Source organism: Ambystoma mexicanum, chromosome 3q (genome assembly GCF_040938575.1).
Source record: "Ambystoma mexicanum isolate Mex_15411 chromosome 3q, UKY_AmexF1_1, whole genome shotgun sequence".
NCBI classification, from domain to species: Eukaryota; Metazoa; Chordata; class Amphibia; order Caudata; family Ambystomatidae; genus Ambystoma; species Ambystoma mexicanum.
Window position 1 is genome coordinate 150215814 of NC_090926.1, and position 25843 is coordinate 150241656.

A 25843-nucleotide genomic window follows, 5' to 3' on the forward strand; every position below is an offset into this window, starting at 1 on the left:
CAATGGGGAATTACCACCCCATTCCAAGGTTGGCAGGGCGGTAATTCCCCCTTCCTCATGGCCCTTCCCCATTCCCATTTTCGCCCCACAGGGCTCTATGGGAATGGGGAAGGTGCTAAGTACGGTACCGCAAATTGCGGTACCGTACTTAGCACCAAGGTCCCTTTGCTGGTCCCTACTTTAACGGCTGGTGTAGACCAGCCGTTAAGGTCGGATCCCGCAAAGGGACCTCGTAATCAGGCGCTTATGGGTTAACGGCGCCGCAGCCTTTTACGGCGCAGTTAACCCATTAGCGCCAGGGTCGTAATGAGGCCCTATGGCAAGACACCTAGCTACACGCAACACAAACGCTCTGATGATAAGGCTTGTTGCGTGGCTCAAGTTACATGCAAAGAAAGGGATTTAGAGTGTTTAGTGTGGCTTGTGGTGATGGATAAGATGGCTCTAGTGATAGATTACTGGTGACTGTAATGGTTTGGCGAGATGGCATTAGCATTTGTGATACTACTGTTCTGTTCTAAGGTCCTGCATCTGCTATTTTAGAACCACTGAAGTGATGGGGAGAGTCTCCTTTCAAAAGGGCAGAGGGCACCCTTGAAAGTATTTTCCACTTCTGCACACCACACGAGAGCCGCCAACATAAGAATGTATTGTTTTTTTCACCACTCCCTGAGCACTTTTAAGGTTCTCCCTGCTACACCAGTGAGAAACCAACATTTGCTCAACGTTTCCCTGATATGAAATAGCTGCACTAGCAAATATTTCATGGGAGAGTCGTGCTAGTATGTCTCAGGGTCTCCCTGCCTTCATCTCCCTGTGTCTCTCTGCTACTTTTTCTTAGGTTCTCTATGGCATGCAATTGCTGCAGCTGCTGAAAATGTTCATATGAGTTCCCATCACGTGTTTCTCTGTGTCTTCTTGGTACCATACAGGAAATGGCGGCTACTTCCTAAAGTGCAGGTTGTTGGGATGATGGCAACACTGGCGAGAGCCTCAGCATCTTGCACTACACTGTCCTCCAGCACCCCAGGGTGACCAGTGCCCGCAGTGCATGCAATTTCTTCCTGCAAGCCATCGAATACAATCATGCCATCTGCTGTATGTCTGTATGGAGGCGGGGCAAGGGAGACAGACAGGTTCAAACTGCGGATTAAAACTCTCTCGGGCACAAATGAAAAAGAGTTTTTTTGATCAAATGTGATGCAAATTGTGCATTTTAAAGAATATGTATTCAGCAACACTGATGAAAACTACTAGCCGCATGGTGAAGTAACTAATCAGAATGGCCCACATTGGCCAAATAATCTTCCCACTTTGACCCAAAAAACAGGCCAACACTAGCATTTTGCGTTTTTGGTTCGGGCATTGCCCTATTGCCCTGTAGGACAGTCCACGCCCGGAGCCAGCGGAGGCTTGATAGATGCGACGGGTGCTACTCTCTCTGGTTGGGTATATTTCTCATGCGCTGTACTCTGCTTTATGGTGGGTAAGGACCTGTATCTTCAGACATGACGGGAGATGCCTCCTCCGCACCACTGAAAGAGGGTAATGTGGCTGCAGGGGCAATGGATGCCAAATGGGTGTAAAGTACATATTTCAGTCATGCACAGATCATACCACTTACTCTTTTGACTCTACTGCATATCCTTTTTGCAGAACTTGCCCACAACTGTACACCCTCTGTCTATGTCTTCCCCTCTAGCAGGGTGAAGTACTGCCACATACATGAAGACGCCCTTATAGTATGTGATGCAGCAGTGCCCTTTCATTTCTCCCATCCTGTGGCCTGCCTTGCCCCCTCCACAGGTTGGGAGAACAAGGCATCAGGTCATTCAGCCTCAGCCCCTTCCTCTGGTTGCCTGCCTATCCGTCTCCTGGCCCTCTTCCTCGCGTCCCGCAGACTGCTTGTCTATCTCATCCTTATGTTGTACCTGCTCTCCCACAAACACCTCCCAGTATTCCGTCTACTGCCCCACTCGCGTCTCCTCGTGTTGCTCTTCCTCCTGCCTTGCATCTGCTTCTTCATATTCCTCCTCCTACTGCCCCTCCATCTCTGTCACTTCGTGTCCCGCCTCCTGATGAACGCTCATGTCTGCTCCCTTATGATACACCTCTTGCCCATCTATCTCCTTTCCTTGTGCCACATCCGCCTCATTGTCTCGCTGCTCCTCATCAGTAGCACCCACACTGCTCCTCCCACAACATCGAGGAGACATCCCCCATCACTTCATAGTGCCTTCTCAGCCTCCGTCCATTCCTCGTCCTCCTCTCTCTGTTCCTGCGCATCAATTGGAGGCTTCTGCATGGTTGTATGTGATTTCAACAAAAAAGCAATGATGGGTAAACATTGGTTTTACCCACTAAACCCCCTTCCCAAAATATTTTAGGACAGGTTGTATTATGTATACAAACTTTAGTACTAGAATATTTGGGGGAAATGCTGGGTAAATGATGGAGTGAGTGAGAAAACATATTATTTCCTCAACAATGTTTTGTTTGATGATGATATCACTTGATACTGCTCTCCACATGTATCATCCTCCAAGTCCTCCACAGATATGTCACCAGAAGAGCTGACAGCCTCACTCTCAACAGGCTGCACATTCATGGCCACGTGTACCCCAATATTTGACTTCTCTGCCTCATCTGATTAGAGGGTTAATTGCCACAGAGATCAGTTGTTCCTTTTATTTATTCATAGTTATGGTTTTGGGGGTATTAAGGGCAATGTTTTCACTAGGGTTTCTGTAAATATCTATTCTTTTATACTGGTGGAAAAGTCTGTGTACAGGGGCTATTATGCGTAACGAAAGGCCTTTTCAGATGTAAATATAGTATGTGGTGTATTTTAACATAATTTATGCAAATAGAAAAATATGGGCCTCATTCTGAGTTGGGCGGTAAGGGTTAATGGTAACCGGTAAGGAGACCGGTGCCGTTAAACCCTTACCGCCCAATTCCGAGGTCCCTTAGCTGAACCCGCAAAGGCTGTGTGGTCTGACAACACGTCCTTTGCGGGTCCCGCTAAGGGACCAGGGCGCTAATAACGGGCCCGTAATTAGCGCTTTCCCCATTCCCATTGGGCCCTATAGGGGCTCAAATGGGAATGGGGAATGGTTGGTTGAATGGGGACTTACCGGGTCCGCACAGGTCGGAATGTCCCGGTAAGTCCCCATTTACCCAGACCGGACACGGACCCGGGTTTGGAGGCAGCCATGGCGCAAATAGTGCCATGGGTACCTCCAAACACGGAATGAGGCCCTATGTTTTTAAAGGATATTGCTCCTTTAGGTGGAGGAGTAGTAACATCAAACAAAATCTCACAGAATACATTGAAAGTTCAACATAATACATAGAGCCAATTGTTGTAGCTGCTCCTCATTGTCTTGAATTCCACTTATGGGTTTTGGACTCAAATATATAATGTTGAGGGATGTCACAGTGATACCATTCATGTGCAGCATGATTCAAAGTAGACAGGAGATCATAAAATAAAGTACATTAAATAAAGTTAAAAATTACTAGAAGAATATTATTCATATAATACATACAAAGAAATATTACAATTAATAATTACATAATACATAAGTACATTGAAAACAAGTCAATTATTTTGTTAGAGAAATATTACTTAATCAAATGAATTTCTATTTATATGTTTTTTTAAATGCATATATTTTCATAGTGTATGCAATTTGAAGTATGCTGCTAAAGTGGTATCCCTTTCCTGGGCCTTCTCTGGAGCTAATTGTATGTTATCATTGTTTAAACAACACATTTTGTTTGCCTGAAATATTAACTTGAAGTCTTATTGTTGTATGTGGAAGGCAACAGCTGCCTACATCTGGCCTTTTATTATATAGTTTATGATGATGTTTTGGTGGAAGGAGGAACGTTAAAGGAAAGAAATCACAAAACCCATGGCACACAAAGATGTTCACAAAGGTTGCTAACAAAGGATTCCTTTGTTCTTTCTTTCTGTTTTCAGTTTAAGTAGGACGTTTTAGTGAATAGTTTTCACAATGGGTTCGAGCAAAGCACTTCTTCTTTTTTCTTTTTTTCTGTGAGAGAATGAAGGTAAAGTCCAAGGGTATTACAAAGGTTTACACAAAGGGTGTCACTAAGTTTTACGCAAAGGTTTCTTTTTCATTGTTTTACTTTTGGGGTGGAAGGAAAAAGGTTAAGGGGATTGGATGAAAACACAATCTGATTAGCCTATTGAATCTGCCTGAGAGGCCCGTCGGCTCTTATTGGCTACCTACCAAACTTGCACATGAGCTGCAGTATCATTTTGGGTTGCCTTTGATTGCTGCAAGAGCTCAAGAGTCAGGATTTGGTTCAACTCACAGGTTCAGCCAGGTGAAAGGTCGCCCAGCCTTATATTTTAGTGCATTTCCCCGCAATCAATAGTCTCTCATTGAATCTCCCAAAACTTTGCAATCCTCTGTCTTCGGATGGAGGGGCAGGACTGAGTAATCACCAATAAACTGTATGGCCCTGGTCTTAGTTGTGTTTTTTCCTGATTGTATCTGAAATTATGCTCAGTCTGTGTGAAAATGAGGACGGATTAGCAGGCAAGGTTAGCAGTAGGAGGCAGGCAAGACAGGGCAGTATTGTACTATCAATTATTCACGACACTTGGTACAATTACTTATACATTATCAGAGTCATAGACAATACATACCAATATTCAACATTACCATATAGCAAGAGATCAATTTACATTTTTATGCAATGAACCCACCAACAACATAAAACACAGAAACAGACGCGAACATCCACCTTCCGATAACGTAACCTAGAGGTGCATAGTAATATGGAAAGATTGGCTTAAAGGTGGTAGAACAATCCAAATGCTTTTGGGAATCACTGCACTATTAATGGTGGGAAGAGGCGGTGATGGTTTGTGCATAACCTGCAGCCAACCATTAACATCTTGTAAGGGTGGACTCAGCCTTCTCGTACATCCAATTGAATTAAATGAGTATGAATACATTGGGTGATAACACCTTATGTGAGATTGCCAAGAGACCATTTTCTTTATTTGTGGTGTGTGCTGTATAAAGGATCATTTCTATCATTACTATCATTAAAAGTAATAACAATGATAACACACATGTTCTCTGTTTGACTCCGCGTTTGATGTGTTTGCAGTAACATTTGCTTATCCCACTATGTCGATCAAAGAAATTGCTTGTCCGATGCCCCTGTATTTTTGACCTTGTTATGCTATCCACCTTTGATATTCTGCTTAATATTTAGGGTGGGCCCCACTCTATATACTTAATTTTAATTTTTTCAAGGACAGCCTCTTATTGGAGAGGGTCGGTGTCACTCTATGCTTTCTCAAGTAAATGGCATTTTCTTGAAATTGATCAGACTGGGTTCTTCCTGTACAGAGCAATTTCCTTCCACAGCTGGGCTCCCTTAATAGAGACGGCTCTGCCTCCCCACCCACGAGCCGAGCCTCCATCACTCAATGCCCATTGTGCATTTGCCTGCTAGCCTCAGCAAGGGAGCAGGTTGTTGTGGGAGAATTTGTTTGGACTCAGTCTGGTCCAGTTGCAGATGCTGTCTTGTGAAAGGAATAAATTGGCATAGTAGTAAAGGTACTGCCTTGACACATAGGCGCCCAGCGTCATGAGTTCAGGTGCAGGGAGGAAGCCTCCTCCAAATTCGCTGTCTGTTCATAAGAAAGATGAACTGGTTGAATGGTCACTTTGTGGGTATACTACTGGGAAACACTACCTCTAAACTTTGATTTCCTCGCTTGGCATCGGTAAGTCATCGAACGCCTTTTTCTTTGGTGCGCGCCATTCTGCATCTGCTTAAACTGAAGTAGCATTGCAGTAACTATATAAAAAAGTGGGTATTTGCACAATCTTAAGTTGTTTTTTGACTCATGTGTCAACCGGATGAACTGATATTTCCAGTACTAATATCCTTTGTATTTTTTCAGGCTTTTGTGTAGTGCATAATACAGCCATTTAGCTCAGATGTAAGTGTTTCCAATTTCGGCAGATAATCATTTTAATGTCATGTTTTATATAACGGTTCATTCTGGATTCCTCCTAGCTTCAAGTGATGAATAATAACTGCAATTATTACCTAATTTAATGGTACTGAAATTACTGTCTTCAGAAGGATGAAGGGCTGAGTCAGTCCTGCTGGGATTTGAACTCGCGACGTGCGAACTGGCCCTGTCTGAAAGGTGACCATTTATCACGTGGGCTTTCTACCCGAACAGGGGAATTGCGGCATGGGGGCATGATTCAATGGATGCTTGGCAATTTTGTCTACTGGTGATGAAAACATTAAAACTGTGTCTCTGAGCTGCAGACCCAACAGTTACCCTAAATTCCATTTTCTCTGTATTCGCGCTCTTACTTTTCAGAAGCCGAACTCACAGTTCAGTGTTTTAATTCCAGTACCTCCACAGTCCGAAATCTACATGATTACCGCGTGAATCTCACTCATGTCTGCTTCAGAAATATGTCACGTGTCTACTTCACTTCTGTTGCATTTCCCCTCCTGTGTATCCCCAGTAGCCGATTCCACCTTCGGGAATCTCGTGCTGTTGCTGAGTCTCGCTTCTGCCTGTTGTCTACCCCTCTGAGTGGTCTGCACTGTGCACTGATTATACCCTAATTCTAATTCAGATCTTCCCCAAATCCCAGCCGAAGCCTAATGTACTTCTGCCTCATAGCCCCTCCTGGGTCTACTTCACTTCTGACACATATACCTAGATATCCCCTCCTGAGATTACATCCCTTCTGCCTCACAGTTTCTCATGAGTCTACTTTTTTTATACCTCATATCCCCTTCTGGCTCTCCTTCCCTTCTGCCGCATATACCCTCTGAGTATACTTCACTTCTCACTCATATCACCACTGAGTCTACTTAATGTCTGCCTTTTATATCGCCCCTGAGTGTTCGTCTCATCTGCCTACTATATCCCCCCTAGATCGACTTCTCTAAACATCTATTACATGCTTTTAGCTCTACTTCACCTCTGCCTCATAGCCCAGCATGAGTACTTCACTGAGTCCGTTGTTTGTTATAGTCGGTACTTAAAGGATAATTTTTTTAATGTATTTTTTATTGTGCAATAGTTAATACAAACTTTTAGCACATAGTGAAAACATTACAAAAACAAGGATTGTTTACACCACTGGCTCTTGAAATTGGCTCTGGTCGGTGTAAAGCTCACATCCCTTCCCGCTCACGCTTTTATTGGCTAAAGAAGTCTTAGCTCTATCTCACCCATCGGTACCTATAACAATTGACTGTTTTGCTTGGTGTGTGGACAGTTTCATAGTGTGGAATATTTGGTATAGCGAGCTTTCCCCTCATAAAAGTCCCCAACAGGCCGCTTTCGCCGAAGAGCGGCCTGTTGGGGAACAACACATGCACTTAAAACGCATGCAGAAAGTGGGGCTGGCGGCGTACGCAGTGAGGTAAAGAGGTGGTTTGAGGGGTCGGGTGGGGTAAGGGTATATGTGGGTGTTTGAGCGTTTGTGAGTTTATAAAGGTGTAACATGGTAGGAACGGAAGGGTGGGTGCGGAGTCTCGTGGTGCTGGGGTACACCCCGTGGAACAGATGTCATGGATTGGGGGGAGGAGGGGAGGGTGGGAGAAAGGAGGCTGCAGGGGTTTCCCCTGCTTTGTGAGATAATGGGGTACGGGCACTAAGAGAGAATGATTCCCTGCTCCACTGAAAACAGACTCAGCAAAACGGGTTTCGGCAAAATCGGCTTGCGGGGAATCATCATGGAACCGAACCTTTGCCGATCTCTCATTGTATTGCGGTCAATTCATTCATGGCCACAATCACTAATGTTTGCGGTCACCAAACCATTGGTTCAGTAACATGTAAACATCCGCGGGCCAATTTTGGGGAAGTACCAACACAATACGATTGGGATGCTGCGTGCAGAGTGAGATGGGAGGCTGCGGCTGCTGCAAAATCAATATCCCTTCCACACACAATATTGGTGGCTCTGTGGGGTGTTGAGATGGCCAAGATACATGTTACTGTCCCACTTCTTAAAATTGATGACTCTTATTAGGTGATTATGTTGGGTGACATTTAATGTATGTTGCATTAATGTGAGGTGTGGCTATCTTCTTAGTGCTTTCCATATGGTTTAAAATTGGCAGAAACAGATTTTTGTGCAACCCTTGGGCACCCCTCTCTGCCATTAAGAGGATAGCTCAGGGGCAACCTGCTTGCCTTTGAAGCAAGACGACACAGAGCAACACAGGTTCGATCCCCGGGTCCGTGCTTAGAAACCTCTGGGTATTAAGCGCGTTATAAATAACCTATCATATCAACTGCCCCACTTGTGAAGGCGGCCTACCCAACCGGCTACAATTACTGTACCATTGTACAAGAGCTGGAAAGGGGCTTATTCATTTTCACAATTAGTGCTGGGTCAGAATTCAACATTGTTGCCTCTTGAGAGTTTCAGTGTTAGAACTAATTAAGGATCTCTAAATGTAAAAAATGGGTTTGGGCTGCAACCAGATTGTCAGACTGTAATAGCCATTGTGAGATGGTTGGAAAGCCCAAACCCACCAACCCAATGGGAGAAAACATAGCTGGGGTAAAGCAGAGGGAAGCAATCAAGAAAACAATGAAAGCCTTCATGTCCATATTATTTATGTAGTACCTAAATATTCTCTGATCCAGTTTCTAAGAGCTTTCCATTTTGATAAATCAGAGGAACAAAGGGAAAACAGATTCGCTCAGGCAAGCGAACTGGAAGGTTTGTGGGAGAATCGTCCAGCAGTTCAAACGTTACAGTGTCAAAAAAGAAGTTTTTTTTTTAAAACCTTTTTTTCGTTCGTTTTCCCATGGAGAAATTGTGCAGTCCTTAAACAGGCGCACAGCCTACACCTCTGCACGGATTTGTTTCAAGTGTACTTCAGGACCAGCACAACGTGTTGCAGTTGAGACCTTTGTTGGTTTGGTAGAAATCCATCCAGTAGGTTTTGTAAAAATAGACATTGAGCAGGGTGAAATGACAGCCTGCAAGAGTTTGTGGGGGCGGGGGGACTACGAATAGTATTTATTTTCATTTATGTTCATCCTTTCGCAAGTATTAGTGAGCTATTCACAAGACCTTTCTTTCCTTTATGAGGGGTGGTATTGGAAATAAAAGCAAGCTGAAACGGTATGTATGTGTGTTTGGGATTACTAAAGTGCACTCCTAGCTGGGGAGTAGTGGAGTGCTGTAGAAAGGGGAGGCACCCAGGGGTTTACACGCAGAATGCATGAGTGGCCGAGGACCTGGGATGGGTGTGGGAGCAGAGGAGTGGGAAGGTGAAGGGGAGAATGTGCTCAGTGGGGCCATCAGTGATTGGCAAGATGTAGGGTGTTCAGGTCCTTCCCGAAGCTTAGGTTGGGGAGGGACAGTCTTCTCTATGTTAGTAACTTGTTCCAGAGACAGGGTTCCTAAAAGGAGAAGGACTGGTGCCATTTTCTTTCCCTCTTGCAGTTCTTTATATCCAGCCTGGTGTTGTTCTGCTTCTGGTAGTGTGCTGGTCTCTGGAGATGTCAAGTGTCTTGGTGACGTAGTGTGGTGTTTTGGTTGCGACTGCTTTGCAGGTAATGTGGCCACCCTGGAAGGGGCAGCCAGTGTATCTCCTTGAGGATGGGGTGAGATGGTTGCATTTTCCTAGTCCTGTGATGAGGCGTGTTGCAGCATGCTGGATGGCATCAGAGGTGAAGGCCTTGCCATTGTCCAGGTGGGAGATGGCAAAGGATTGGACAACTGTTCTGAAACCCTGGCATAGATGAAAGACTTTACTTTGCGCACAAGTTTATACTGGCTTAATGCTATTTGGATCTTCTGTGTGATATTTGATTTGAAGGAAAGTTCACAGTCGATAGCAAAGTCAATAGATGTTGCACTAAGCGAGAGTTGAGGCATGAATTTGTTAAGCCTTATATCAGTTAGCCCGTTCTGGACTTGCACAGGCTTGCCCGGTTTTCCTAGAAAATGCATTTGGCCTTTGAGGGATGAGCTTCAAGTAAACACTTGACATCAAGACTTGGATGATTGACAGACAACGCTTGAGTCGATGGATATCATCAATGCAATTGATCTTCAGGGAGAGCTGTCTCTCATCTGCATACTGGATGTATCTTGATGTCCCTGTTGGTGATGAATTTCCCCAAAGGTTGCATGCAGAGTTTGAAGATGACAGAGCACATGATTCAGCCTTGCAGAACTCCACAGGTTACATGGCAGTGCTGAGTCTGAGCACATTTCGATGAGTTCGACTCTATTGGAGAGCAATGAGACACAATACTGCAGGACTGTTCTTCGAAGCCAATAGGCATGGCGAGGACTTAGAGGAGGGCTTCGCAGTCAATGGTATTGAATGCAACAGAGTGGTCAAGGAGGATAAGTAAGGTATTGATATTAGAAGGGACAAATGGCTGTGTGCCTTCATTGAGGGTGCAGAGGGTTAAAGAGTAGCATTTGGGAAGTGTGACAGTGTGTGTGGGGCTTGGGCTAATTTATTTTTTAAAGATGTTTTCATCTTCTGACAAATTTCCGATAATCTTGTGTGCCAGTCATGTGGTGTTTTCAACTGCCATGATTTCTTGTGAGAGGAATCAGTGCAATAGAAAGGGACTGAAAACATTTCTATTTAGATAAATGTAAACAGTTAACCAAGTCAGAATGCCGGCTACCCCTTTTTTTCTTTTTTTCTCTCTTATGAAATCCTCTATCCCTTAGTTACCACCTGCGCCAGAATATGGTTTACTCCGTCTGGTGCGCGTAATAAATTACTCAAAATCTTATCAAAAATTACCAGAAAATTATGTTTTTCTGAGAAAATCTCATGTGAAAATCATGTGAGTAAATCTTGTGAGAACAAGAGGGAGATCACATTCCTACAGTAATTTTTGCTTTGGGTTCTGGAGCCTTTTGACCATGCACGGAAGCAGTAACCAATTTGTTACCCAATTTACTGATACAGTGCTTGAGCAGCACTTCACCTGAACACGTTTTATTTATGGTTTCTTTAGTAGTCTATTTTCTTAGCCCAACATTTGGTCTTTGTAATGAAATTTATCTTAAGATATATCCTTTGAGGTACCCTGCCGGGTCCCACCAAATGCTAGTAGTGCTTATATCATCTATTAATTGCAATCATACTGAACCCTTCTAAAAGAGCCTTGTGCCCCCTCTGCCTCTGGACATCCACTGTGCCCCCTAGGGGTGACGGACCCACAGCCTTTAGGCCACTGGTCTACACGCTGTGAGGTTGACACAATCTTCCATCCTTCCCGGATGTGTAATTGGCATCATTGAGTTGAGCAATACAAGCATTTGTTCTCTACAGAGACATAAACAGGGTAATTCATAGAATTCAGCGCACAAGTAGCGCACGCGGCTGGCGCACAGCGTGCGCGTGCGATAGTCTGCGCCAGCCGCGTGCGCCAAAACCGAATCCGGCGCACAGCGTATTCATGGATTTTAGGCACCCAAACCAGCCGTGGCGCAGAGTATCGCAGCGACCCTGCAGCAGCGCCAGTAACGCCCCCAAGAACGCCCTCGCGCAAGGAAAAGCCATCAAAATCGCTAAATCATCGCAAAGGGCTGCGCTAACCCTGGACCAGTTTACAGGGCTGCCAAACAAGGAACGCAAAGCGGGTAACGTGCATATCAGGGGTACGCGTGAAGTTATACACGCGATTAGCCAGGGTACGTGTATTACAGGGGTATGCGGGAAGTTTAACATGCGATTAGCCAGGGTACGTGTATTACAGGGGTACGCGGGAAGTTCAACACGCGATTAGCCAGGGAACGTGTATTACAGGGGTACGCGTGAAGTAGAACACGCGATAGGCCAGGGAACGTGTATCACAGGGGTACGCGGGAATCATCACACGCGAACAGCCAGGGTGCGTGTATTACAGGGGTAGCGGGAAGTTCAACACGCGATTGGCCAGGGTACGTGTATTACAGGGGTACGCGTGAAGTAGAACACGCGATAGGCCAGGGAACGTGTATTACAGGGGTACGCGGGAATTATCACACGCGAACAGCCAGGGTGCGTGTATAACAGGGGTAGCGGGAAGTTCAACACGCGATTGGCCAGGGAACGTGTATTACAGGGGTACGCGTGAAGTAGAACACGCGATAGGCCAGGGAACGTGTATCACAGGGGTACGCGGGAATTATCACACGCGAACAGCCAGGGTGCGTGTATTACAGGGGTAGCGGGAAGTTCAACACGCGATTGGCCAGGGAACGTGTATTACAGGGGTACGCGTGAAGTAGAACACGCGATTGGCCAGGGTACGTGTATCACAGGGGTGCGTGGGAATTATCACACGCGAATAGGCTGGGTGGGCCCTCACAGGTGTACCCTGTACACCCTCCACGGCCCCTGCAGGCAGCCCACAAAACAGGGGACTACCCTGCACACCTGATCATGTCCCCCTGCACCCCCATCCACCAGGGGCACCCTCCACCAGGCCCCCACCCATGTCTTCCACCACCCCCACCCCTCAGCAGTGCAGGGGCACCTGCCATCAGGCCCCCACCCATGTCTCCCACCACCCCCACCCCCCATCCACCAGGGGCACCCTCCACCAGGCCCCCACCCATGTCTCCCACCACCCCCACCCACCAGCACTGTGGGGCACGTGGCCAGCAGGCAGTCAGGCAGCAGCAGATGGCAGGTGGGAGCGTGCTCAGGGCTCTGGGGGACTGTAATTCGGCCTCCTGGCCAGGAGCGTGGTCTTTCGTGTTTGGACGCGTGGACAGCCTGATAGGGAGTGATTTAGCACGTGAAAACCCCACACTCAGCGAATCGCGCGAAAACCCGTCACCAGCATATGTGCGTCTATAGTTACCTGCACGTGCAGTGTCAAAGCGTGTGATTGGTGAAAATGGATCTACACGCAGGAGTGACAAAGCGTGTGATTGGTGAAAATTGATCTACACGCAGGAGTGACAAAGCGTGTGATTGGTGAAAAGTGAGCTACACGCAGGAGTGTCAAAGCGTGTGATTGGTGAAAAAGGATCCACACGCAGAAGTGACAAAGCGTGTGATTGGTGAACATGGGCCAAGCACGTACACGCCGTAAGTGACGCTGTACGTGTGGGCCTGTATATAAGGTAGTGTTGAACACCATTTCCTTGTACGTGCTTTTCGTGGAGAGCGAGTGGGTGAATTCTGTACTTCTTGTCGTTTCACACGCGATTTACTTCACAGCGTTTCCAGTTCGTACTCCCTGTTACCTCTGACAGCTTTTTCTCTTTTTCCTCTTGTACTGGTTTACCTGGGCCTGTTCCCTCAAACAGTGTCCCCTTCTACTGTTGTCCTGTCTCCTCAGACAGCGTACACATCTTCTTTTGGCGGGGCTGTTGCCAACCAAACGCGCTCATTTTTCACGCTCTTTTACCTGGCAGACGGTGAGTCACGCACGTATCTAACTTCTGTGCTTGCCCCGTGTGTAGCCTACCCCTTCAGAGGTCATTCTAGGCTGCGTGTGACACGCATACGTTCATTGTGTTACTGGATGCCACAGCGTAGTGCAGGGTTTTCCATCAGCACACGTGGTCTAGGAGGGGTATTGTGCACGTTCCTTAACTTTTCTGGGGTGCCTGTGCGTCTTTCCCCAGGGGTGTCATATAGCCTTGCCACTGCACTAGGGTACGAATACCATCTGGTACCCAACCCCTTTGCCCAGGACAATTGTGCACACCGACTCCCATACGCACAATAACATCAGTGCCATGGTTGGGAGGCGTGCAAGCCGTAAGGGTGGCAAAGGTGGCCGAGCCACACGTGGTGGCCGTGGAGGATCCACTAGGGGACGTGGTTGTGACTTGCAGGGTGCCCCTGTCCCCCCCAGTCTGGAGGACCAGTCAGGAACACCCATGCCCCCCCCCCCCCAGTTGAGGGTCATGTGGCTGATACCAACCCTGATCAGCCCTTGTTGGACCAGCCCATTGTGGCAGCAGACCTGTCCGAGGGTGATCCCATCGCTGACATCCAGGTCAGCAGGTCCACTGCACGTGCACCGGTGCACATTGGTGTCATCAGGGCACGCGCATCTATGCCAGATAGGTCATCTGCTGGCCCCCGTATCCAGGGTGTGGCTCCATCCACCCCACCTCTCATACACCCTGCCAAGACTGTGTCGGTCCTAGTTCATGCACCTCAGATCAGGCCTGACCCCATCCCACTACCCCCAATGCCTGCACCTACTCCCATGCTGAGTGTGCAATCCCACACACCCAGTACTGAGTCCACCACGGCTCCTGCCCCTAGTGTCCACAGCAGCGTAGGACACTCTGGATCCCCACCCCCTTCCAAGCGCAAGAGGAAGAGTGCACGTCCGGCACAGGCTGATTCCCCAGGCACGGCTGCACAGTCCGGCCCATCAAGGAAGCCAAGCTTCACAGACGCCGAACTGAATGCACTTGTTCAGTATGTGTCAGATCATGATAGGGAAATGGTCATCGTTGCAGGGTCCAAGACCACACATGCCAGACGCCAGGCACACTGGCAGACCATTGCTGACAGAATAAGTGCCCTTGGAGTAGTGAGGCGCACAGCTAGTGATTGCCAGAAGCGCTGGAATGACCTTAAGCGCAGGGCAAAGGATAAGCTGGCCTCAAGTCATGCCGCAACCTTGGTGACTGGAGGTGGGTCCCCAGCACAGGAAATAGAACTCACACCACACGAGTCCGTAGCTGGATCCTACGTCACCGAGGGACAACTCCAAGGTGTGGGAGATCTCCCTGATTACGAGGCATCATCCGGTGAGTGCACATGCATGTGTGTATTATCCATGTGCATGGTGTGTGTGTGAAGCATCCATGTTGGGTGCCTGTCAAGGGGGTGTGTGGCAGAGTAGATAGTGGCACCCATGTGCCTCATCCAGTATGTTCAGTGCAACACCATCTGCCCACAGCACTATCCCAACTGGCAACAGTGCACATATGGCCCTACACCATGGAAGTTGCCCTTGAATTGTCATTTTGTCACTACATTGTTGCTCATACTCCCCTGTCTATTCATCTGATGTCTTACATACCATTCCTATACTTTCCCCCAGCCAATCAAGTTTCATCTTCACATGCCTGACATGCAATGATACCACATGCTAATGCGTCCTCTGTATATAAATGCCAACCAACATGCTGTCATACTGTGGATGTTGCCTTGACATCCACCTCCTACCTGTGTGCTTTGGTACCGTCTGGTTTCAAGCCCCATTCCCTCACACTCCATGCTGCTCTTCATGGTCTATCTTCCCTGACTTCTACAGTTCAGACCATCGTGCCCTACTCACGACACCTGCTTGCTAACAGTCAAATGAGGGCACCCTGCCCTCCAATGCGACCCACCCTATTGCTGACAAGTGCATCTGAGCCTACTCAAAGCCAACTCTCACTGACATCTGCTCATACATGCCTTTGCCTGTCCCATAGACCCTTCACATGGTCCCTGTCCTCTCTCCTTGCTCCTCTTCCACCATCAATGGTGGGACCCGTTGGGGTGTACTCCTGGCCTCCTTCCAATCCTCAGAGGCCACAATTGATGTGCATGGTAATGGGAGCATCTCAGTCCAAGGCCCTTAGGCCAACCTCATTCTCCTTGAGAAATGCTAGCCACATCTCATCAACTTCCTTACCTCTCCTGCTGTCCCCCCTCCTCTCTCCTCATCAATCCTGCACTGCCTCCCTGCACCCTCCCATGATCCTTCTCCGCCTCCCACTCCAACTCCTACACATGCTGCACCTCTGATCTCTAGCACTCCCCGTAAGTCCTCCAAGGCTGTCAACCTCCTCCACAATTACACTCCTTTCACTGCGGCTGCATCAGGCATTCCTCCGATATCTGTCACTTACATGAGGTTATGCACCTTGACATCCTTGGTCTCATGGAAACATGTCTGACGGCCAGCTCTGTCTGCATCCTTCACACACTCCTACCTGATGTTCAGGAGACCCTCTCCTTTGCCCGCCACTACTGTGCAGGGGGGGTGTGCCCTTGGCTTCCTTGAGGGTATTCCTGCCACTGTCACTCCTACTTAGACCTACTCCACTCTGGAATGGCTTGTGTGACGTCTCCCTCTACCACACCTTGACATTCACAAACTGTGCGTACTGTGTCTGGGAAAACTGGTCAAATGTACTACTTCCTTTCTGAGTGTCCTCACCTCTCCTCCTCACTCATGTCCCCAGACACAGAAATCCTCTTCCTTGTTGCTGTACGCATCCACCTGCATGCTTGTTGACCCCCCCACGTGACCTTTCTGTGACCTCAGCAACTCCCTCTCACCCTCTAGACTCCCGTCTGTCCCTACTCATTCTGCAGGGCACACTCTTGATGCTCTGATCTCATCTGACTTTCCCCTCTCCGTCCATCTCTGCACTCCTCTCTCCTGGAGTGATCACATTCTCCTCTCCTCCCAGCTCACCCTCACCACACCAGAGGCAAAGCCACCCTCACCACTGTCACACACCTTCTTGGTATTCCAACCCATGAAGTGTGTGTCAGTCGAGGCTCATGCTGCCAAAATCTCCCCCCCATCCAGCTCCCCCTTAGGCTCACTCCCATCCTGACAGGGCCCACTCCATGCTCCACTCTATGTCAGGTACACTGGATGTCTTTGCCACGGTCATGACCACCTGTCTGAAGCCCCATGCCAATGCAGAGTCCTGGCATGACTCGGATCATCATGTGAACCCAGACCACAGGTGCCGGGTGGCAGAGAGGGAATGTCCTGCATCATGCTCATCCTCTGGCAAACTGGCCTGCCACATGCTCCAAAGGCAATAGCGCCTCACCCTTTTCACCAAGATGAGATCCCCAATCCAAGGGCACATATCTGCGGCATGTGACAACTCTGCAGGACAGATAGAAATCTGCAAGGACCTTGCCGAGCCAGATGCAGTGTGTACCTCCCCTGTCCCCTCCGAGCCCACAGCACTGCATGATTGTCTCTGTACCCCTATAGGCCACCCCCCCCAGCACTTGTCTGCGCCTAACACCATCTGCCCTTGACGTCCTACTTACCTTGTACAGCACTTCCAGCCGCCACTTCCCCTTGCACATCATTGTGCCACCCACCCCTGCACTTGCGTGACATGAATGACACCAGCACCAGTAGGATTGTTGACTGGCATCCCCTACTGCCCCACCACCCCTCAGTGCTCCGCTGTACCTTCATACATTTCTGGACCGGTGCTTCACGAATGCTATATGATTCCTTTACAGGTGATGGGGAGGTGGAATCTCATTGTTTACTGCATTTTGTTGATGTAGACAAGGCACTGTGCATCGTGGCCAATTTGGACTAGCAGATCCATGTACAACATGTCAACTTATTGATGTGATGATGCAATGTCAGGACCAGAGTGGTAGAAATCCAAAAAAGTTGCCCTCCTCTCCCTCTTCACTTGGTGGCTATGTCACATGCCATGTGTGTGATGGCATGTGCCTTTGACATGGCAATCACCGGCCAATGTGTGATGGCAGTGCTAGGCAGCATGGTGAGCAGGCGTTGCTCTCCAATCTGTACATTGTATGCCCTGAGCCTCCCCTACAGACCCAGTGATGGTGAATGCATAGGAGGTCTCCCAGTCATGTGGGACATGTGTCGTAGAACTACTGCCTCTGTTGTTCATCAGCCCTTGTTGCATGCCATGGTGCTAATGCCTGTTTCCATTTTTCTCTTTCATGTCTTTGCAGGGGACGAAGCACTTGTTGATGCTGGGGATGTGGTGGTTGAGCCGTCCCAGGAGGGCAACCCGGGCCGACCTTCCACAAGTGAGGGACGTGGTGTGTTTGTGGGTGAAAACCCACAAGTGCTGCAGGTCGTGCTGTCGAGGGGTGTCTCTGGGGGTTCCTCCCCCGAGCAGTATTCAGGTGTAGACTCGGAGGATGACACCTATGTGCAGTCGCAGGTGAGTGTTCTTGGGAGAGAATCTCCTCTGTCCGACCCACCTGCAGCCGGGCCATTGCCCTCAATGGGGATGTCAGTGTCGGCAGCTCAGCCTCCGGTGGTTACGGATGCAGGGCCACACCACACAATCTCTGATCCTGTTCCTGGGGCTGCAGATCAGAGAGGGAATGCAGTCCTGCAGCCTGAGGCCTTGCCGGCACAGCAAGGCGCAGTCCGCCTTGCCCCAGGCAGGTGTGGTGCCCATCAACGTGGTGGCCGTATGCCACCTGGCAATACCGCTTGGGAGCAATCCATCTACGGTATGGCCAACCAACAGGCAGCATCATCCGAGATGATTGCACAGGCCATGGATAGGGTGGCCACTTCCATTGTCCCCCCAGAAAGGCTGATGGAGTGACTGGAGCAGGCTACAGAGTCCATCAGCCAGGCACACAGGGAGGATATGTTGGCGTCCAACAAGGACAGGCGGGCGGCACTGGCGACTCTGCGGGAATCACTTTCCATGGAGTCCCAGCGCCACAGGGAAGGCCTGAGGGAAGAATTCCGTCACCTCAGGTCGACCCTGTTAGAGCTTGAGGCTTCATCCCATAGAAGGACAGAGGAGCAGCTGGAGCGTCTGACACGGACGCTCTCGGCCGAGATGCAGGCAACTCGTGCGGAGGTCAGGTCATCCCGGGAGTTACTGCATGGGGACCTCCGCATGATTATAACCCAGAACCAGAACTACCAGACCCGCCTGCTTGCAGCCATGGAGGAGCAAACTCGTGCTTTGCGTGGGCTGCCTCCCATTGTCACACCATCTTCTGAGGCAGCTCCCCCACCTCCTGAGTCAGCTGCAGGGTCTGGCCAGAGCGATAGCGACTCATCTCCCACAACAGAGTAGCCGTGTGGGCCACGAGCCTATGGGGTGTTTTAGTTTCCCATGATCCACACAGGTGGATTGTGGCGTGCATCCTGTCCTCGGACCTCATAGGTGGCCCCCCCCCCCCGCCGGCCCTTTCATGGCCATTTTTTCTCAATTTTCTTTTTTCTTTTCCAAGAGTGTTGCCTTGTGTGGGTACCTGGGCATACACTGTATTGTGGCTGGGCACATGCAGGCTTGTCCTGAGTTTGGTTTCGATGCTTGGGTAGCAGACATCCACACCCCTCCTGCTTCCCTTTCCATGGGCTTGCAAAGGGTGTGCCCAAGTGACAGCAAATTACACGGTGACATTGGACTCCCATGAGCTGTTGGCCAGTCCATAGTCAATACTGTGTAGACATTCATAGTGTACATTGTTGTTGCACCTAACTATGCATGATGGTTTGATATGTGCCTCTACTTACATATGTTGCTCATGTTTTGCAGGTATTTCACACAGTTCTTCACACGGGCATACTCTCTGGAGTCAGACTACATGTCGGTAGATGTGCACTGACACTTTTGCGTGGCGCCATCACTGTACATCTGGACGGTGAGGACATACCAGCAGAATCAGGTAATGAGACTACCATTGATTACATGCATTGTGTCTTGTTTGGGTGGGCTTCAGGGTGGGTTGGTGTGTAATTTGATTGAAATTACTCTTACACAGGTGTGTAGCAGTGGCTCCAGCGCGGTTAGCTGTTCAAGTGCGGCTATGTTCCATTTGGGGCACTGCTATTTGTGACACCGGTGTCATGTTGTGATGGCCAGTTTGTTTGCTCTCACATACCATGACATGGTGTCCTCAGTGGCGGGACTGTGAAGGGGATGGGTGACATGGCAATGTTGTCATGTAGTGAATTGCCTGTGGCAATGCATATTTGATTGATGGAGTTGTGTCTTCTCGTTGTGATGCATTGCTGGTGTATGTGTAGGTAGGGGTGCACACATAGTGACACTTCCATGTTAACAATCTCAGGCTGATGTGTATCTGACAGTTTATTGTCGAGTAATTTAGTGACATTGTCAGGTAGTGTCATCATTGATTGTCAGATGGTATGTGCCAGAGCAGTGTGCACTAGCCAGCACTGTGATTCCTAGGTGAAGAAGTTGGCCACCAGTTGCGTACGGGCTGTCACCCCCCGTGCCCTTTCCCCTCCCATGCGCAGCGGGCGTGCATGTGGTTGTGGATGTGGGGGCACCACCATGTCCACGGGCAGGCCCCGGCGTGTTGCAACGTTGTGCAGGACACATGCTGCCACTATGATCCTGCACACTATTCGGGGAGCATATAACAGCTGCCCGCCAGAACGGTCAAGGGAGCGAAAGCGTGACTTCAGCACTCCGAATGTGCGCTCCACTATGCCCCGTGTTGCAATGTGGGCTGTGTTGTACCTTACCTCGGGTGGCGTGGTGGGGTTCCGGATTGGGGTCATCATGTGGGGGCTGATAGGGTAGGCACTGTCCCCTGCGGAGGTGGTGATGGGTATCATTAGTGGTGTTGTGTCATGACCCAGTATCTGACATGCATGCATGTGCAGTGGCATTCATGCTCACCAAGCAGCCATGTATCTCCATGCTGGCCAGCCTCCAGGTCCCGGCATAGTGTAGACATTCTGTAGATGAAGCTGTCGTGGGTGGACCCGGGATAGTTGGCATATACTGATGTGATTATTCCCTTGGCATTGCATACAACTTGCACGTTGATGGAATGCCAGTGCTTGCGGTTTCTATAGATGTGCTCTGTTGCCCTGGGTGGACGTAGAGCCACATGTGTGCAGTCAATTGCACCAAGCACTTTGGGGAATTGAGCCACACCATAGAATTCCTGGATGCACGTCCGCCTTTCTGCATGAGTCCTGGGGAGATATATGTGCCTGCGGACTGATGGCCGTGCAGTGATGATGTTCAAGACCTGGTGTAGGCAGCGTGACTGCGTGGCCTGTGACACACCACCCACTATGGCACTTGTCCGCTGAAAGGATCCAGTGGCCAAGAAGTGCAGTACATTCAGGACCTTCTGCAGGGGGCTGAGTGCTTGGGAGCACAGGGTGAGTGATGTGAGGTCATCCTCCCACTCACTGACCAGGTCCAGTATGATGTGTGCTGGAAACCTGTACCTCCCATACACCTGGTCATCAGGCATCCCGAATAGGCTGGTTCTGGGTGTGAATATTCTGGCCCTGACTCTCCTCCTCCTCCTCCTTTGGTAGCCCACTGCCACTGCTGCTAGGAACGGTATGTTCATCCTGGCATCTGGCTTGTTCATTGATAAGTGCGCAAATTAATGCCTTGTGCGTGTTCTAGGCGAGCGTGTGACCCTCGCACCCCTGGAATCTAGTTCCCACTCCAATAGCGTGTGGAAATTCCCACGCAGCAGGCATACAGGTGCGCAGACGTACTTGCGTGTGTAAGTGCCCGCGCACCCCTGTAATACACGTACATTGGCCAATCGCGTGTACGCGCACTTTTGGCCAATTACACGCGATGTAATACACGTACATTGGCCAATCGCGTGTATGCGCACTTTTGGCCAATTACACGCGATGACACTCTGACGTGCAGTATTTCCACGTGTGCTCCGTCATCACGTGCTGAGTGGGGAACGCCCGTGCGGATCACGTCAGACGCGCTTACGCTTACGCGGTGAGGGACTCTGGTCCAATAGAATCGCGTATGCGTGCTGATGCACTTACGCGCTAAGGCCCTTTCCTCGGATTTCACGCTGACGTGCAGGAATTTCACGTGCCAAATCACTCCGTATCAAGCTGGCCACCCGAAAACACACGGAACACCACGCTCCTGCCCAGAAGGCCGAGTTACTGCCCCCCGAGTGCCCTGAGCAGCCTCCCACGTGCTATCTGCTGCTGCCTGCCTGCCTGCCTGCCTGCTGCCACCGTGCCCTGCCATTTGGTGCCTGCACATCAGCCATCTGCAGGGGTCCAGTTGCTGTGTCCACCCCTGCTGGAACTGAAGACTCCCAACTGGGATTACATTGCTCCACAGCCCAGCCCCAGGACCCAGTTGCCCACCCACACCTGCCTCTGGGGTTGCCATGTCGGGCACTTCGACATCTGGCACCAGTGGCAACCCCAGGCCAGAGGGGCAGAGGGGCACCAGCTTCACTGCCACCGAAGTTGGTGTCCTGGTGGAGCATGTCCTGGGGCAGTATGATGCCCTCTTTGGATCGTCCCGCGCCAGCAAGGAAGGACGGAAGAGGATCTGGGCCGACTGTGTGGTTGCCATCAACGCGGAGGGGGTGGCAACCCGCAACGTCTAGAAGATCAAGAAGCGCTGGGAGGACTTGAGGTCCAGGACCCTTGTGAAGGCCCGGCGCCTCGTGGAGGGGGGCCGGGGCCGCATGAGTTCCATCCAGAAGAGGGTCCTGGAACGCGTACGCCCAGCGCTCCACGCCCAGGTCCTTGAGAGGGAGGCCCGTCTGGAGTTGAGCGGTAAGTGTGCAAGCATTACTGTGTGAGACAGGGCATGTTGCGGTGTGCTGGTTCTATGATACTTGCCTGTATGTGTGCCATGGGCCATGTATGCATGTATGTGTGCAGGGACATCATGGTAATGCATGTGCGACCAGTGATGTGTGACCCACATGGTTGTTGCATGTGTTGAAATGTGGCATGGGGAGCCCTATGCAGATTTAGGACATGAGAGCATGCCAGTCTCTGTACCTGGACATGGATGGGGGTGAAGGATGGGTGCTGATGCCAGGTACATATATGGTAGCCATGTCTGTGTGCCTGACCTGCGTGTCTGTAACTTGTGCATGCCATGGATGCATGACACATGTGTGTGACAATGCACAGATTCTGTGACGCACCCAACTAACCCTTGTTTCGCCTGTGTTCGTTGTGTTTGGGGCCAGATGGATGTGACTGAGGTGAAGTGTGTGCATGTGATATGCATGAGCCATGATGCATGTGAGTCACATATCATTGAATGTTTCAAGAGTCAATTGGACATGCATGGAAATGTGCATGGCATGCACCATGCCTGTTACTGTGTGTGTTTTGCCTGGACTGACCCATGTGTTGTGGAGGGACATGATGGAAGTGTACTTTGACAGGGGTGCTCATCTGCTATTGCTTCCTGTCTAGGGGACCATTTTACAGTAGCCTGATGCTTGTGTCCTTTGTCTCCCTCTACGCAGCGGCTAGTGAAGAAGAGGGCGGAGACGGCGCTGTGGAGCAAGGCGGCGGGGATGCCCCCACGGCTGCAGCGGAAGGGGTGGGTGAGCCCCCACAGGGGCCTGCTACGGCGGGAGACGGTGAGGAGCCATCCAGGTTGGTGGTTTGCACAGAGGAGGAGGAGGCCGACACTGGTGCACACATGGGGCCTGGTGGGAGCATCCCTGCTGGTGCAAGTAGTGCAGTCCAGGGCCAGGGGCAGGAGGCAGCACAGGTCACCGTGGAGGTGCCTGTGCATGTCGCTGTCCCTGACCCTGTGAGTGCACCACCATGCACCAGCAGGGATGCCCCGTCCCAGGCCCGTCCGCAGGTAGTGGGGATGTCCATGTCAACTGACTCCCCTCCACCTGCGGCCGTGGGAACCCCTGGCCGCGTGGAGCAGGTCCTGATTGGGGTCGCGATGCGCCCGGCTGTGATTCGTGATGACGTGCGTGCTTCCCGGGAGGAGCACGCACGTCATCACGAAGTGCACCGTGCCGACGTGGCCCAATTGGGATCGGCCATGTTCGGGGGGTTCCTGCATGTGTTGGCCAATCTGACGGCCCTCTGCTCCTCTGTGCAGGCTATCCAACGGTCGTTCTCCTTGCCGTCTTCCGGCCCAGATGCCACCATGGCCCCCTGTGGACCTGCCCCGACCAATGCAGCCAGCTCGGTGGGGATCCCATCCCTGCCACAGTTGGGAGTCGGAGGTCCAGCAGGGGTGGACGACACAGCAAGTGGACCCCAGCAGATGGAAGATGTGCCGGCATCATCGGGCAGGGCACGTGCACGACGGCGTCGGTGGTTACCATCAGCCTGGATGCCGTCGTGCTGGCAGAGGCAGTGGCGTCGGAGGCAGCAGCGGGCTCGACGTGGGAGGCATCATGGCTCAGGGCCATCAAGATCAGAGGGGCAGGCATCGGCCGGAGGGCAGGGCAACCCTGGCATGGCGGTGTGTTCCGTGTGGGAGGAGTTTGGCCAGCGGATAGGTGCGGAGCGGCAGCGGGCGGAAGAGGAGCAGCTCGCCATGGCCAGGGCGGAGATCTCCATGCATCGGGCATTGAGGCGGGCTGAGTGCCTCGAGGAGGCTCGCAGGGATTTTGGTGAGCACATGGGGTTGTCCCTGCGAGACCTCGGGGCCAGGACAGAGTCCCGCCTCCAGGACATTGACATGGAGTTCGAGGATGCCCTGGCCAGCATCACCAAGTGAGCCGCAGGACTAGCCCGCTTCCTTTGTATATAGTTTTGTAGTTAGTTAGTGCTAGGTTTCCTTTATTTATTTTTATTATTTTGGACCGCTCGGACAATGGCCACTTTTTTGTACATATTTATTTTATTAGTTAGTATTAGGTTTCATTTGTGCTGTTGGGCTCATGGACCCTGGAACATTCCTGTATATATTGATCTATTTTGGGAGATACATTTTTTAAATTTTTTATTGTTTACACCATGACGTAATGGTTTTTCTTTGATTTCCTACTACATGGTTTTGCTTTGGACAAATTATATTGATTTTTTCATCCTTTGTTTTTTGGTTTATCATTTTTGTTCTCGGACATGGACCTTTTATTTACTTTGCCACATAGTTGTAAGTTTTATTGGTTTACTTGATTTGTGTTTTTAATACATTTTTATATTATCTTACACTTGTGTTATTTTCTCTTTGGTTTCTTACATGTCATGATATGGGTTTTGACATTCACTTGCACCCATTGTGTATGTGTGTGTGACAGACATGTGTTCTTTTGCATACTTGCCTTTGGGGTTGTGTCATGTGATTGCATTCACTATGTGGGTGCATGCAATCCTTGCCTGGGTGTTTGTGCTGGGTATGCTGGCCATTACTGCCATGATTGTGTATCGTCAGGACCTGGGGCCAGGGGGAAATGGGTGGGGGCCTGCTGGCAGGTTCCCCACAGTGCTGGGGGTGGTGGGAGACATGGGTTGGACATGGGTGGGGGCCTGCTGGCAGGTTCCCCACAGTGCTGGGGGTGGGGGGGGTGGGAGACATGGGTTGGACATGGGTGGGGGCCTGCTGGCAGGTTCCCCACAGTGCTGGGGGTGGTGGGAGACATGGGTGGGGGCCTGGTGGAGGGTGTCCCTGGTGGATGGGGGGTGGGGGTGGTGGGAGACATGGGTTGGACATGGGTGGGGGCCTGCTGGCAGGTTCCCCACAGTGCTGGGGGTGGGGGTGGTGGGAGACATGGGTTGGACATGGGTGGGGGCCTGCTGGCAGGTTCCCCACAGTGCTGGGGGTGGGGGGGGTGGGAGACATGGGTTGGACATGGGTGGGGGCCTGCTGGCAGGTTCCCCACAGTGCTGGGGGTGGTGGGAGACATGGGTGGGGGCCTGGTGGAGGGTGTCCCTGGTGGATGGGGGGTGGGGGTGGTGGGAGACATGGGTTGGACATGGGTGGGGGCCTGCTGGCAGGTTCCCCACAGTGCTGGGGGTGGGGGTGGTGGGAGACATGGGTTGGACATGGGTGGGGGCCTGCTGGCAGGTTCCCCACAGTGCTGGGGGTGGGGGTGGTGGGAGACATGGGTTGGACATGGGTGGGGGCCTGCTGGCAGGTTCCCCACAGTGCTGGGGGTGGGGGGGGTGGGAGACATGGGTTGGACAGGGGTGGGGGCCTGCTGGCAGGTTCCCCACAGTGCTGGGGGTGGGGGTGGTGGGAGACATGGGTTGGACATGGGTGGGGGCCTGCTGGCAGGTTCCCCACAGTGCTGGGGGTGGTGGGAGACATGGGTGGGGGCCTGGTGGAGGGTGTCCCTGGTGGATGGGGGGTGGGGGTGGTGGGAGACATGGGTGGGG

General features: G+C 50.7%; 1 protein-coding gene across 1 annotated transcript in view; it reads left to right on the forward strand.

The window, feature by feature from the left end:
* The window catches only part of MARCHF9 (membrane associated ring-CH-type finger 9), a 731209-nt gene that overhangs the window by 294334 nt on the left and 411032 nt on the right, over window positions 1-25843 (forward strand). The window lies entirely within an intron of this gene.